This window comes from Vulpes vulpes, chromosome 6 (assembly GCF_048418805.1).
Source record: "Vulpes vulpes isolate BD-2025 chromosome 6, VulVul3, whole genome shotgun sequence".
In the NCBI taxonomy this organism is placed as follows: Eukaryota; Metazoa; Chordata; class Mammalia; order Carnivora; family Canidae; genus Vulpes; species Vulpes vulpes.
The window spans coordinates 40,674,444-40,689,976 of record NC_132785.1 but is presented as its reverse complement, the minus strand read 5'-3'; the positions used below and the strand labels follow the sequence as shown (position 1 = coordinate 40,689,976).

The 15,533-nt window shown below is 38.2% G+C and overlaps 1 pseudogene; it reads left to right on the top strand.

The window, feature by feature from the left end:
- The first annotated feature begins 11,053 nt into the window (after nucleotides 1-11,053).
- On the top strand, nucleotides 11,054-15,186 carry LOC112923755 (RNA-binding protein EWS pseudogene; annotated as a pseudogene).
- Nucleotides 15,187-15,533: the final 347 nt, after the last annotated feature.

Genomic DNA, 15,533 nt, shown 5'->3' with positions numbered 1-15,533 from the left:
TATTTTCATCACAGAATTCTGCTTATCTGTAACAATTGCCAAGTATTCAATATGATATATTGGGGAGATACGTAAAGACTTTGAGAGATGTTATCTCCCTCCAACAATGGTTTACTTTTGTTTTGGACAGGAAGCTGTGCTAGAGTTGATTCACTTTAAATCAATAAAAGACTGAGGGAATTTAAGCTGGGCTTAATCTCTTGCTGAACTGAAGTGTTTACAATTCATCTTGCTACTAGGCTGTGCCCGTGTAAGGTACCAATTAAAATCATGTGTGCTTGCCAGTTGCCCCCTTTTCTGGCACCCTGTAATCTCCTCCTCCTCCTCCTCCTTCTTTCTTCTTTCTTCTCTTTTTTCTTCTTCTTCTTCTTCTTCTTCTTCTTCTTCTTCTTCTTCTTCTTCCTTCTTCTTCTTCTTCTTCTTCTTCTTCTTCTTCTTCCTTCTTCTTCCTCCTTTTCTTCTTCTTCTTCTTCTCCTGTTTTTAATCTCCCCAGCCCATGAGACTGTTTAAAGTTAATTCAACATCTCTAAAACCAATTTTAAAATGTATAGTAATATGGAGGGTAGAAAATAAAATTTCTGAGCTCCTCACTCTTGATATACTTCTGCTCCTGGATCTGAGCCGAGTGAGTTCTTTCAGCCTTGGAATCCTTCCAATATCTTTTCAAAAAAGTTGCACACGCAAACAACTCACACAACTTATTTGAGTTAGTCTATTGTCCTCAGTGAGAGGGTTGGTAAAACAAAAAGTCCAACATTGCCAGAAGTGAAATTTTATTAAAGGTCTTAATGTGGTACTCCACTATTTTTGTGTTAACACTGAGGAACAGTGTTTTGTTTTGTTTTGTTTTTCCAATTAACTTACATTTTACTTATTTTATTTTTAGCCAATCTTCAGTGAAGATAGTTTTCAGGAAGAATAATGTGGCATGATTTTGAAGATTCGGTGTATTTTTTTCCTGTCATGCTTTCTAAGTGTTTAATCAATTTCAACTAGATTTTTATGTTTATTTATGACTTATAGATTCCCATGCACTATGAATAGTCGAAATAGTTAATAGCTAAATTAATATTTGCCTTAGGGTTTTGATTATTCTCAAAAGACTTTCCCCCATCAAAACACAAAAAAGAGATTTTGCTTCTTTGCCCTTTCCCTGAGGTGATGATAGTTCTATAATCCTTCTAAACTGAGGATAGAGATCTTTGAGTTTCTCAGTTTTCTCAAGGGTGTAAGTTTCTACTACCCATTGAACCTGTAATATATTGTAATAGAGCACGGTTGGGAGATGTACTATGAGTTCATATAACCTGAACTTGATTAGGCTTAATAGTTTTGGCTTTGACAGGCTGTTTCCTGATCCATGGCAGCTGTCCAGACTCCACCACCTGTGAAATTAAAACTTAGAGAACTCTTGCATCAGGAGGCTAATTTGTAATTCTATGCAATGAACCACTATTGCTATAATAACAAGAAAAAAAATTTAAAACTATCTTTTAAAATGGTAATTATGGCACTAAAATGCAACATCTTAAGAGGAGGATCTATTATCTATGTAAACTGTTTTTTTTTCCTCTTTGAATATAACATTAAGTCTCTTGTTTTTTGCCTGTTTTTAAATTTTCAGTCTTGTCACTTCTAACTATTTGGCATTTCTGAATAGATACTCTATCTTATATTCTCAATATTTGAAACTTCTTGATCTGTCTTTCCATTCATCTTTATCTCCTAGCAATTCTTTCCTGAATGGAATATGCACTTGCTATGTAGAGAAGTGTGATGGTACCCAGTGTTTTCTCCAAATAGAACTCTAAGTTTTAAAAAAAAAAAACACAAAAGCAACCAGCTAAGCAATATTTATGTGTATGCATTGCCGTTCTACTTTTATCTGTGTGTTTTTCAACCCCCGTAAGATCTCAAGGTTTGCTTAGTTCACAGGGGCTGGCATTGGGGCTTCTCAAGTTTCTTTCTTCAGGGACCCAATAAAAAAATAACATATTCTTTCTCCAGTGCACATCCATATAACCTCACCTCCTCTTCTTAGCTTTAGAAATACTGCAAACACAATACATATCCTTTTCTGCCACTGTCTTTCCTACTCCATGTAGGAAGGATTCTTTCATCTGAATTAATATGCTAGTCACTCAGTCCTAGATGAGAAACATGATCAAGTGGAAGTGTCACTGGAAGAGCAAACTCAATACTTTTCACTTGTTCAAAAGCTATATGTTACTGTTCTGTCTAGGCTGAGGTAAGCTTGGTCTCATTCCAAAAATGTTCCCTTATCCTCAATAAAATCAGTTCCTCCTTGCTTCACTTTGCTTAACAGGCTGATAAATACATTTGTGAATTGTGGTCTTGACTAAGACTTAATTGACTAAGACCATGATTGCAAAAATTAAAAAAACATTTCTTCCAGATGGAATATCCTCTAAGTACCTGCCACATTTGCTTGTGGGCTGAGGATATCACCACTAGAAGACCTTATACACGTACTCAAACTGCTCTTTCTGCATAGGGACTGAGTTTAAGAACCGTAATTATACTTCCATTTGTATTGCCCTGAATAAACTTGCCTCTTGTATAAAAATACTTTTTTTCCCCGTAAAATACAATACAATATTAGATGTGTAACTGATGTAAAACAAATGTAAGCCAAGATTCTAGATTCTTTAATTAAATGTTGCTACTCAGATAGCGATGTAGCACTAAAGAAAATGGAGAGAAATAGATAATGCAGTCCAATATAAAATAATACAAATGCAATTTAAAATAATTATAATTCAAAGTGTGATACTCAATACATTTAGAGTTACCAAAATTTGAAACTTAGAGGATCCAAAGTTTAGAAACAGAAAACTGATTTTTTATTAACAATTATTTGTCCCTTTATGTTAAGCATACAATATTAATTATATACCCTGAAAATAACACTTATATTTTCTGTGCTTATTTTTAATTTACCTGCTTTTTTTCCCTAGGCAAATAGAATGTGCTAGTGACACTCATACAGAAAGATATAATCTATGTGGAAATAAATGAATATTCATTTAAAAAATATTCAGTAGGGCTGATGTATGGCAATTCAAGATGTTTATCCCCTTTCTTAGTTCTCTTTTCATTTGCATATCATGATATTACAGACGACACAGATTCTAGATAGGCTTATTAAAGTGCTGGAAGCCCAGATAATATTAGTAATTTATTCTTGGTAACTGGCTTCACAGACTTTGCTGACTTCAGTTAACTATAGACTGGCTGGCACATGTTGTACCTTAATTTCTGTATGTACAGATTGAAAACCTACTTAGCAGAAATAGGCTTTGACTTGCTGAAAATGGTGGTTTAATTCATTTGGTGGAAGGTGTGCCATTTAATTCTCTTGTAAAGAGTAACTTGTGAAACCCTGTTTATGGGCACTGTACATGTAAATTAATCAAATAATATATGTATTTTTTCCTGGATTGCTGCCTGACTGGTTGCCTGAACTCAGTTCTCCTACCTTAACACTACCTTCCAGACTGGTCTTCATGCAAGATGACTTGCTATTAATAACTCAAACATTCCACAAATCTGTGTTTGATTTCCTGCTTCATGAGCCTAGCTGATTGTTAGAAGTTGAAATAAATCATTTTGCCTAAATAAACAGCAGTCCTGACAATCTGTTTTATGATATTTACCCTTGAATCCCACTATACCTTATAAATTGAAGAGGGTTGATTTATTCCGAGGAAGAGAGGGAAGGAAGTGGAAGAACACTTGGTCCAAGAAAAGCATTTCTAATCAAAGCTGAAAGGTAATGCCATTAGCTAAACTTTGAGAAACATTCGGTTTACCTAGCTATTTATTACAGAATTTCTGATATTTTGTATGTGTCATTATATACACTGAAGGAAAAATAGATCTCTGAGTGGAGATACTAGTGTGAGGAATGAGAAAGACTGAGGAAGGATGCTTAAATAAAAAGAAGCCAGGACTTAAGGATTCTGAAAATTCCAACCAATCCAGAAAGCAAAAAGCAAAAAGCAAAACAAAACAAAAGCTAAAAGTAATGAATGGCTTAAGAGCAAAGATCAAATCCAGAATACTCCCAGCAGAATGTGGTCTAAAGGGAAACTGAGTGTGACTCTAAAATATTTTTTTGATCTTCAGAATGGGGGATCCCTGGGTGCCTCAGCAGTTTAGCATCTGCCTTTGGCCCAGGGTGTGATCCTGGGGTCCCAGGACCAAGTCCCACATCAGGCTCTCTGCAGCTCCCTGCAGGGAGCCTGCTTCTCCCTCTGCCTGTGTCTCTGCCTCTCTCTCATTCTGTGTTTCTCATGAATAAATAAATAAAATCTTAAAATAAAATCTTCAGAATGATATAAAGTGGTATCTCAGAACAGTATTCCACCATATAAAACGATATGCCTTTTAAAACCATCAAGGGTGTGCCTCACCAATCCCGGCAAAGCACTCCTTTGAAAAAGTTTTATTAGAGGACATTTGTGGGTGTGGCTTTCATGTAATGGAAGGAATCCCAAGAAGAGTTTCAGAAAACTCACAAAGTTCTTCAAAGTGCTCTATATAGTAGAAACATTCCCAGCTTGTGCTGAGGGATAACAAGCAGTGCAGAATGAGAAGACTTTGAGCTCCCAGGTTTCTACATGCAGGAATCAGGCCTGATACTTTAAGGTGACAGGTACATATTAAGAGGAACTGTACTCAGGGGGCACCTGGGTGGCTGTCGATTAAGCATCTGCCTTGGGCTCAGCTCATGTTCTCAGGGTCCTGGGATCAAGCCTTACCTTGGGCTCCCTGCTCAGTGGGGAGTCTGCTTCTCCCTTTCTCTCTCCTTCTCCTCTTCCCTCTTATGTTCTCTCTCTCAAATGAATAAATAAAAAATCTTTAAAAACACAGAAAAGAGGAACTATATTCAATGTGCTACTGTGAAGGAATTATAGCACAGGCTTATACATCCGGATCTGAACTGAACCAGAAGGCATGATTCTGAACTTTGAGTTAATATTGTTATGAGACGAGACTTTGGGAATCTGAAATAGAGGACGAGACTTTGGGGAATCTGAAATAGAGGGGTGTATAGTTTGTATGTGGAAGGAATGTGGGTCATTGGAGACCAGCAAGAGGACAGGTTAAGTGGCTTCTAACATTGCCCCAGTGATCCTTGTATCTTGATGTTCTTGCCATTGTCTCATCTTATCTTCCAGAAAGTGGACTGAGCTTTTTAACTTGTTTCTATCCAATAGAATAAGAAATGATGGGTGTCATTCTCAAGATTAGATTATCAAATATTGTGGCTTCTGTCTTGGGCACTCTTTAATTTAATTTGAATTGCTTACCCTGCCAGGGGCCAGTTCCTATACCACATGCATTCCGAGGGGGAGTCTGATGCGGTGGATGACTGGGGCCTGACAACAATCACATGACTGATCTAGGAGATGAATCCCATCTCCTTCCTCCACTCAGATCTTTTGGTGGGACTGAGCGCAGCCCTAGCTGACAGCCTGAGTGCAACTTCATGAAAGACTGAACCAGAGGCAACCAGCTGTGCCAGACCTGATTCCTGACCCATAGAAACTAGGAGAATAGAAATGTTTGTTACTTTCAGCCGCTAAATTTTGGAAAGACTCATTATCCAGCAATAAATAACTGATGTATTATCTAACTCATTTAATTTTTAAAAATTATTTGTTCTTAACCATAAACATGTATACACACACGTACACATACATACCAAGAGACACATGCATTTGAAAGGTAGATTCTGAGTCGGAGTTATCAATATCTGTTATTAATTGGATCCTTTCGTCTTCATTTTTTTAACACTGTATACACTTTATATGTGACATAAAAATGTTTAGTGAAGAACAAAAATAAGTGCAAACAAAAAAGCCACTATAGTGGTCCCTGGGTGATGCAGTTAAGTGACCAACTCTTGGTTTTGGCTCAGGTGATATCAAGGTCATGAGATCAAGCCCCATCTCAGCTTCTATGGAATCTACTTGAGAGTCTCCTTCTCTCTCCCTCTCCCTCTGCCTCTCCTGCTATTATGCTCTCTTTCTCTCTCTAAAACAAAACGAATAAATCGATCGTTTTTTTAAAAAAAGGCTCCATAGCTCTCTAATAGGACAGTACTTGAGCATTTGAAATGTGGTCAATAAAACTGAGATAGGCTATATGTATAAAAAACACACCACATTAAGAAGATTTAGTACCAAAATTAACTATCTTGTTAGTAATTTCTTGTTTTTATCTTATGTCAAATCAATATTTTGCATATATTGGACCAAGTAAAATATAGTATGAAAGTTAATTTTACATGTTTATTTTTACTTTTTAAAAATGTGGATGGGATCCCTGGGTGGCGCAGCGGTTTGGCCATAACAATATTAACTCAACGTTCAATACCTTTGGCCCAGGGTGCGATCCTGGAGACCCGGGATCGAATCCCACGTCGGGCTCCCGGTGCATGGAGCCTGCTTCTCCCTCTGCCTGTGTCTCTGCCTCTCTCTCTCTCTCTCTGTAAGTATCATAAATAAATAAATTTTAAAAAATGTGGACACCACAGTATTATAATTAAAAGTGTAGCATATATAATATTTCTATGGGATTACACTGGTCTAGATTATAAATATCTGTGAAGTTTAAAAAAAGAGAATGAAAATGAATTAGGAGTAAAGGGTTGATCTTTGTTCAGATACCATGTAAGAAAGAGGGGATTAAGACTGACTAAAAGAGGTTAATACTATATTCTAGGTACTAAGTCATCCTGGCAATATATAACACTCAAATTCTTGAGTGCCACTCCAATCCTACATATCAAATGCATTTATATTTTCTTCTTTGTATTCAAATTCAAACTCAATTTCATTGAGGAGCAAGTTTTAATAATTACCAGTGTTTCCAATCCAATGCTTTGGGAATCAAGTCTCTATTAGGTGCAGCTTTGATAATTTAAAACATATTTTATTTAATACTTGTTTTGAAAATATTTCTTAAAAATAACTAAAAAAAAACATAAAACAATTTTAGACTCCCTATTGTAATTATTCTACCTATGGAGCTCATAATTTAATAGATAGTACACTAGATAAGATACTTATGTTCTTTTTTTCACTTAATAATCATGGCTACACAGTGTCAATTTTCAAGTAATAACTTTTCTTACACTCTAAACGCATACAGTCAAGTGAACTAGTCCTATAATGAACTGTATTAACTCTTATTCCTAATCTATTGTGTAAGCTATTTTCATTCATTATTTGTTTAGATCATGTGAAATAATACTGGTGAAAGTGCTCTGGAAATATTACTTCAAAAGAAAAAATATTGTTAAAATGAATAGAGCAAGGTTATTCACAATAGGGCTTGGTCATCAGTATATTTATTGCCACACCATAATTATCACTGTATTGATGCATGTGTGTACATGTGTGCAGGTGTGCTGTGTGTGTGATTGCATGAAAGATAAAGAGGTGTTGTCTTAGGTTGGGTTTTACACAAGCAGGTCTTAAATAAGAATTTGTATTCAAGGTACCTCTAAAGGAAATGCTCAAGTCAAGACTGATAAAGAAGTCAAGGAAACAGAGCGGAACATGGGAAATAGCTGAGCAAAATTATTACTTGGCAAAGTTCCAACACAGGTACCTCCTGCTCACTGTACTTGCCAGCACAGCAGTTAAGTAGCTCAAGGGCAGTCCTCAGAAGAGAGTCACAGATAGATAATTAGTAGCGAAGTACTTAGAAATCACAGGATGGGTACATAAAAAGAGTAAGAAAGATTGATTTGGATGTAGGTGGAGGACTGATATGTTCTCTTCACTCAGTAAATAACAGCAGAGAAAGTTCTTTTCTCTCACTTAAAATTGCATTTAAGTATTCACTATTCATGCCACTCTTCTTAGCATCTTTCATTATTCAAATATAGATGAAAAAGATTTAAATACAAATATCCTTAAAGAAAGATTAAAAAAATCCACTAATGTATTCATTCAAATGTACCTTCAACCAGAATCTTTTAGACTCTTTCTTTGCAGACATAAAAGATGGAGACAGAGAGAAAAGCATAAAACGATTATCACATCCTAGAGTATTGATGTCTTCATAATTCTCCTGGAGTCTTCTTGGTTTAAATTACTATCAGTTGTGGATATGGAAGTATTTTATTTGTGTTGTTTATTGCCCTTGCTTTTTCATACAACAATAGGCAATTAGTGTACACTTGGTATTGAAATTCTTTGCTTATAGGAAATTCGGAAGAAATTTAAATGCAAAAATAAATGGTCATATTATACATAATAAGATCAGTAGTTATAGTAACTAAAAGGTGGATTATATTCTTAAATTATCTTTGCAACCTAGATGTTAAATTCAATAAGATACCTTTATTGTTTTGTTTTTCAAAAAGTATTTATAGGGGATCCCTGGGTGGCGCAGCGGTTTAGCGCCTGCCTTTGGCCCAGGGCGCGATCCTGGAGACCCGGGATCGAATCCCACATCGGGCTCCCGGTGCATGGAGCCTGCTTCTCCCTCTGCCTGTGTCTCTGCCTCTCCTCTCTCTCTCTCTCTCTCTCTCTCTCTCTGTGACTATCATAAATAAATAAATAAAATTTAAAAAAAGTATTTATAGTCTCTCAAACATAGAATATCAGTAAACTAATTAATTGAACAAAATTATAGATGATTTACAAAGTCAGGAATATGCATTAAACTTGTTTCTAAATAGTATTTTGGTTACATAATTTAAAAATATGTTCAGTATGTTTCTTCCCAACTTCTCGACACTTTTTCTTTGGAAGATCTTCTTACATATAAAATAATAGGCTCACCTGCTATTATGAAAAAAACTAAAAATTATTTCACTGTGTGCTCAGAATTTGTGTAGTTTGTGTGTATTTGGATTTGATAGAAATGAATTTGTGATTTGGTAAGTGAAATCATTCAAACTAGAGAATTAGAGAAAAATCATAGAGAATGTTCTAATTAAATACATTTGGTCGATATAAACTGAAACTCAAGTTTGTTCAGATAAATGAAGAATCACTATGTATGAAAGCTGATTTCATCGACTTCAAATTACAAGTCTCAGAGAGAAGACCTGGAAAGGCAAAACTTAGTAACTCAGTCTACATGATCTCTCTTAATTCTCTTTTCATCACTCTTGTATATTGCTCAATACCATCTCTTGTTCTAGCTTTACATAATCAAAGTTTACTTCAAATAGTTATTACCTATCACCAGTAGCTGATGTGTCAATATAAATATTGAAGAATGAGAAACATTATATTTTGACAACCCTGAGTAACCTGCCTTTTGATTGTGATTCAGACGCCCATCACTAATTGTATAAGGTGGGCTGGAGACATAGATTTGGTTGTATCACCCTAATGCTACTTGAATCATTTTCCCTTCCCATGTATATAATATGAAAGATCGCTTTTTGTGGGTGATCATATAAAGCTACAGATTTTACAAAGCTGTGTTTCTGAGCCAGAGAGAACTGAAAAACACATCTAGCTATTGTGTTCAAAGTAAGATTTAGAGAGATAATTCTTTCTTTTGTAAAGGCCCAATTGCAATTCTCTATAATGTGCTTTTTTATATTTCAATTCTTAAATAATTTGGGAAATAGGGAATGATGAAAATACAATTTTTTAAAAGTTAGAATGCTTTTTTTTTTAAAAGAATGTATTGTAAGAATTCGAATTCTTTTTTTTCACCTATACATATCTCTTCAATTCCATCCAAGAGGTAACTCTGTTAACAGTTAAGTGAATATCTTTCCAGATAGTTGTTTATGTTTATGGACACACACCCCTACACACATACTGCTTAATATCAGACTATACTCTATTTATTTTATGAAATATATGTAGAACTATATCATTCTTTTCATTGCTGCTGAGTAAGACAGCACATGAATATAAAATATTTTGTTTAGCCTATTAGAAATGTTTTATTTATTTTGCTACAGTTTTATGGAAAAGAGACATGAAATTATATATATTTGCATATATATTCACCCGCTAAAATTATTTTTTATGCTAGTTTCCTAAAAGTAAGAGAGCAGAATTATGGATAATTCATACTTCTAATATTGTTAGTTAAATTCAGTCTAAATGTACAGATTTATGCTCCAAACAACAGGAAACACTGATTAGTGACACTCCTCCAATTTTCACCAAAATTAGAAATTGCGAATTTCATGTTTGACATGCATTATAGGAAAAAATGTATTTCATTGAGTTTATTTCCTTTTAGCAGGGAGGTTGATTATAATTTTAAGGAGTCTTTTTTTTTCATCTTATAAACTGTATAATTGCCCTGTGCCAATTTTTCCACTGGATTACTTATCTTCTACTTACTGAGGTGGAGATGCTTTTGTCTCTTAAAAGTAGTGAGAAAACTCTGAGTCCATCATTTGTACTCTTAATGTCATTTATGGTTATTTCTCTGTATAGTCAATTTAGGAATGATTTTCAGATATAATTAGCATAATTTTGATAATAATTGCATGGTTACTTATTATTTTGGTAGAAAGCTATTCTCGCATTTTTGTTTTCTAGAATAATTTTCATAATTTAGTCATTATCAGTGCCTTTGAGGTGACATAAAACCATTGAATTTTGTTGTTATTTCAGTGTTCGATTTGTGGTGACATTTATGGTTTTTCTTTTATTGAGTCACCTTTAGTACCTTCAATTTTTTAGAGCCCCCATTTCATCTAGAATTACAAATTTTGTGGACTAAAATTAGACACCTCATTATAAATCATCACACTATACAAAACTATCAAAGTCATGCAAATTTGCACAATGAAGGGTAGGGCTTACCAGAGAAATGGCTCTAGGGCACAACAGTCAAAATTTTATCAGTGAAACACTTAAAAAAAGAAACAGGAAACTAAAAAAATGTGTAGCACAGTATTAGATAAATTAACAGATGTTAATTTGTTAAGAAATATGTAAATAGAATATGACAATTTATGTGGTACCTTACCTTGAATGGATACTGAAGTTTGCTTGTAGAGATAGGCTCTGAGAACTCTTGTGATTGATGGTGAAGAAGTGGAAGAAGGATTATCTGACATTTAGAGAGAAAGTTGTAAGTTGTCAAAGCACATGTGGATGGGTCCGAGTCCAAACACACACGCAGAACTGATGGACCTGATAGATGTTCATGGTGTGTGCTTGTGTGTGTATTCTGCACATTCTTACTCACACAGTTCATTACATTGATGTAATGTTCCATGGATGAAATCATGCATAAAAAAACATTACATTATTCTCAAATTCTTCCCTAGTAGATCAGATTCCTTGGAACAAATTTATGTTTTCAAAGAATCATTAGAATAGAAGTAGCTATAGATTTTTTTTCCTCCTTTTCTCCTGTGATAGGTGGATAGGATACATTCTTCTTGGTGTTATTAAAACATGAAAAATTTCAGCAAAAGGGAAATTTGGGAGTAAGGATATGTGATAGAAATGTTCACCACCCAGTGGCCCATGAAGGCTGGTCATTGTGAAACAATGACCATAAGCATGCAAGGATTAAATAATCATGAAGTTATTTAGGCTGAAGGCATTAATTTATAATACATCAAACAAGACACATAATATTTGATAGGAAGCTTCTGCCGTTAGTGTTTTGAGTTCACTTGTCACGAGTCTAAAACAATTGATGAGGATAGCTCACAATCCAGAAAAGTTACCTCTGTCTCTCCCTTCTGGATAACACTAAATTGTGCATGATTTACAGCTAGAATGAACAAAAGTGTTCTTCAATAAGTTATGTATTACAGTTTTTAAGGTATTAATTTTATCTAGTAGGCTACCACAGAAGGGGAGAGTAGTAAGTATTCTTTTTACTTTTCAAGATATGCTGTGCTTCTTACCAAAATTATTGATGGTGTTGATGAGAACTTTGTCTTTGCTTTTGTGCAATGGGAAAGTAAAACAACCGATCATTTTGGAACTGAGATACTTTAGTCTTAGATACCATGAAAGATATTTTGGTGGGAAAAAATCCATAATCAAACCAACAAAGAACAAAATTAACCTTCCAAGCAAAATAATTGGTATAAGTTACCAATTTAGAGATGAACTGACAAATGACTGAAACTTGGAAATTTAGAAGGAATTGAGTTATAAACTACTTTCCGCCATTTGGGGAAACATCTTCAACTTGAATGAAATTAGGATCTTTTTTTTTTTAATTTATTTCTTATTGGTGTTCAATTTACCAACATACAGAATAACCCCCAGTGCCATCACCCATTCACTCCCATCCCTCGCCCTCCCTCCTTCTACCACCCCTGGTTCGTTTCCCAGAGTTAGGAGTCTTTATGTTCTGTCTCCCTTTCTGATATTTCCCACATATTTCTTCTCCCTTCACTTATATTCCCTTTCACTATTACTTATATTCCCCAAATGAATGAGAACATACACTGTTTGTCCTTCTCCGATTGACTTACTTCACTCAGCATAATAGCCTCCAGTTCCACCCACGTTGAAGCAAATGGTGGGTATTTGTCCTTTCTAATGACTGAGTAATATTCCATTGTATACATAAACCACATCTTTTTCCATTCATCTTTCGATGGACATCGAGGCTCCTTCCACAGTTTGGCTACTGTGGACATTGCTGCTAGAAACATCGGGGTGCAGGTGTCCTGGCGTTTCATTGCATCTGTATCTTTGGGGTAAATCCCCAGCAGTGCAATTGCTGGGTCATAGGGCAGGTCTATTTTTAACTCTTTGAGGAACCTCCACACAGTTTTCCAGAGTGGCTGCACCAGTTCACATTCCCACCAATAGTGCAAGAGGGTTCCCTTTTCTCCGCATCCTCTCCAACATTTGTTGTTTCCTGCCTTGTTAATTTTCCCCATTCTCACTGGTGTGAGGTGGTATCTCATGGTGGTTTTGATTTTTTTTTTTAAGATTTATTTATTTATTCAGAGAGAACGAGAGAGAGGCAGAGACACAGGCAGAGGGAGAAGCAGGCTCCATGCAGGAGGCCCGACGTGGGACTCGATCCTGGGTCCCCAGGATCACCCCCCCGGGCTGCAGGCGACACTAAACCGCTACGCCACCGGGGCTGCCCAGGATCTTTTTTATAACTGTTGTCATTTTCAAGTTTTTTACTTGCCCTTTAAACAAAGTTTAGAGGGAAAGCAAGAGGGAGACGGACACTGAGAGAACGAGAGGGAAGGAGAGAAAACGGCGTCCACGGATTACAGTACCTACAGCCAAGTTGCAGCCCAGCAGGGCTACAGCGCATACACCGCCCAACCAACTCAAGGATATGCACAGACCACCCAGCAGGCATATGGGCAGCAGAGTTATGGAACCTATGGACGGCCCACTGATGTCAGCTATACCCAGGCTCAGACCACTGCGACCTGTGGGCAGACCGCCTATGCAACTTCTTATGGACAGCCTCCCGCTGGTTATACTACTCCAACTGCCCCCCAGGCATACAGTCAGCCTGTCCAGGGGTACCGCACTGGTGCTTATGATACCACAACTGCTACGGTCACTACCACCCAGGCCTCCTATGTAGCTCAGTCTGCATATGGCACTCAACCTGCTTACCCAGCCTAGGGGCAGCAGCCAGCAGCCACCGCACCTGCAAGACCACAGGATGGTAACAAACCCGCTGAGACTAGTCAACCTCAATCTAGCACAGGGGGTTATAACCAGCCCAGCCTAGGATATGGACAGAGTAACTACAGTTATCCCCAGGTACCTGGGAGCTACCCCATGCAGCCAGTCACAGCACCACCATCTTATGCTCCTACCAGCTACTCCTCTACACAGCCGACTAGTTATGATCAGAGCAGTTACTCTCAGCAGAACACCTATGGGCAGCTGAGCAGCTATGGACAGCAGAGTAGCTATGGTCAACAAAGCAGCTATGGGCAGCAGCCGCCCACTAGTTATCCCCCCCAAACTGGATCCTACAGCCAGGTTCCAAGTCAATATAGCCAACAGAGCAGCAGCTACAGGCAGCAGAGTTCATTCTGACAGGACCACCCCAGTAGCATGGGTGTTTATGGGCAGGAGTCTGGAGGATTTTCCGGACCAAGAGAGAACTGGAGCATGAGTGGCCCTGATAACCGGGGCAGGGGAAGAGGGGGATCTGATCGTGGAGGCATGAGTAGAGGTGGGCAGGGAGGAGGACGCGGTGGAATGGGCAGCGCTGGAGAGCGAGGTGGCTTCAATAAGCCTGGTGGACCCATGGATGAAGGACCAGATCTTGATCTAGGCCCACCTGTAGATCCAGATGAAGACTCTGACAACAGTGCAATTTATGTGCAAGGCTTAAATGACAATGTGACTCTAGATGATCTGGCTGACTTCTTTAAGCAGTGCGGAGTTGTTAAGATGAACAAGAGAACCGGACAACCCATGATCCATATCTACTTGGACAAGGAAACAGGAAAGCCCAAAGGTGATGCTACAGTATCCTATGAAGACCCACCAACTGCCAAGGCTGCTGTGGAGTGGTTTGATGGGAAAGATTTTCAAGGAAGCAAACTTAAGGTTTCTCTTGCTCGGAAGAAACCTCCAATGAACAGCATGCGGGGAGGTATGCCTCCCCGTGAGGGCAGAGGGATGCCACCGCCACTCCCTGGAGGTCCAGGGGGCCCAGGAGGTCCTGGGGCCCCCATGGGTCGCATGGGAGGCCGTGGAGGAGACAGAGGTGGCTTTCCCCCAAGAGGACCCCGGGGTTCCCGAGGGAACCCATCTGGAGGAGGAAACTCCAGCACCGAGCTGGGGACTGGCAGTGCCCCAATCCGGGGTGTGGAAACCAGAGCTTCGCCTGGAGAACAGAATGCAGCCAGTGTAAGGCCCAAGCCTGAAGGCTTCCTTCCACCACCCTTCCCGCCCCCGGGCGGTGACCGTGGCAGAGGCGGCCCTGGTGGCATGCGGGGAGGAAGAGGTGGCCTCGTGGACCGCGGTGGTCCCGGTGGGATGCTCTGAGGTGGCCGCGGTGGAGACAGAGGGGGATTCCGTGGTGGCCGCGGCATGGACCGAGGTGGCTTTGGCGGAGGAAGACGAGGCGGTCCTGGTGGGCCCCCTGGACCTTTGGTGGAACAGATGGGAGGAAGAAGAGGCGGGCGTGGAGGACCTGGAAAAATGGACAAAGGCGAGCACCGTCAGGAGCGCAGGGACCGGCCCTACTAGACGCAGAGGCCCCGCAGAGCTGCACCAACTACCAGATTTATTTTTTAAACCAGAAAATGCTTTAAATTTATAATTCCATATTTATAATGTTGGCCACAACATTATGATTATTCCTTGTCTGTACTTTAGTATTTTTCACCATTTGTGAAGAAACATTAAAACAAGTTAAATGGTAGTGTGCCCAGTTTTTTTTCCTTCTTTTAAAGATGATTGTTTAACTAAAGACAAAACAATGGGAACCCCTTGTGAGCATGCTCAGTATCATTGTGGAGAACCAAGAGGGCCTCTAACTGTAACAATGTTCATGGTTGTGATTTTTTTTTTAATAAAATTCCAAATGTTTATAA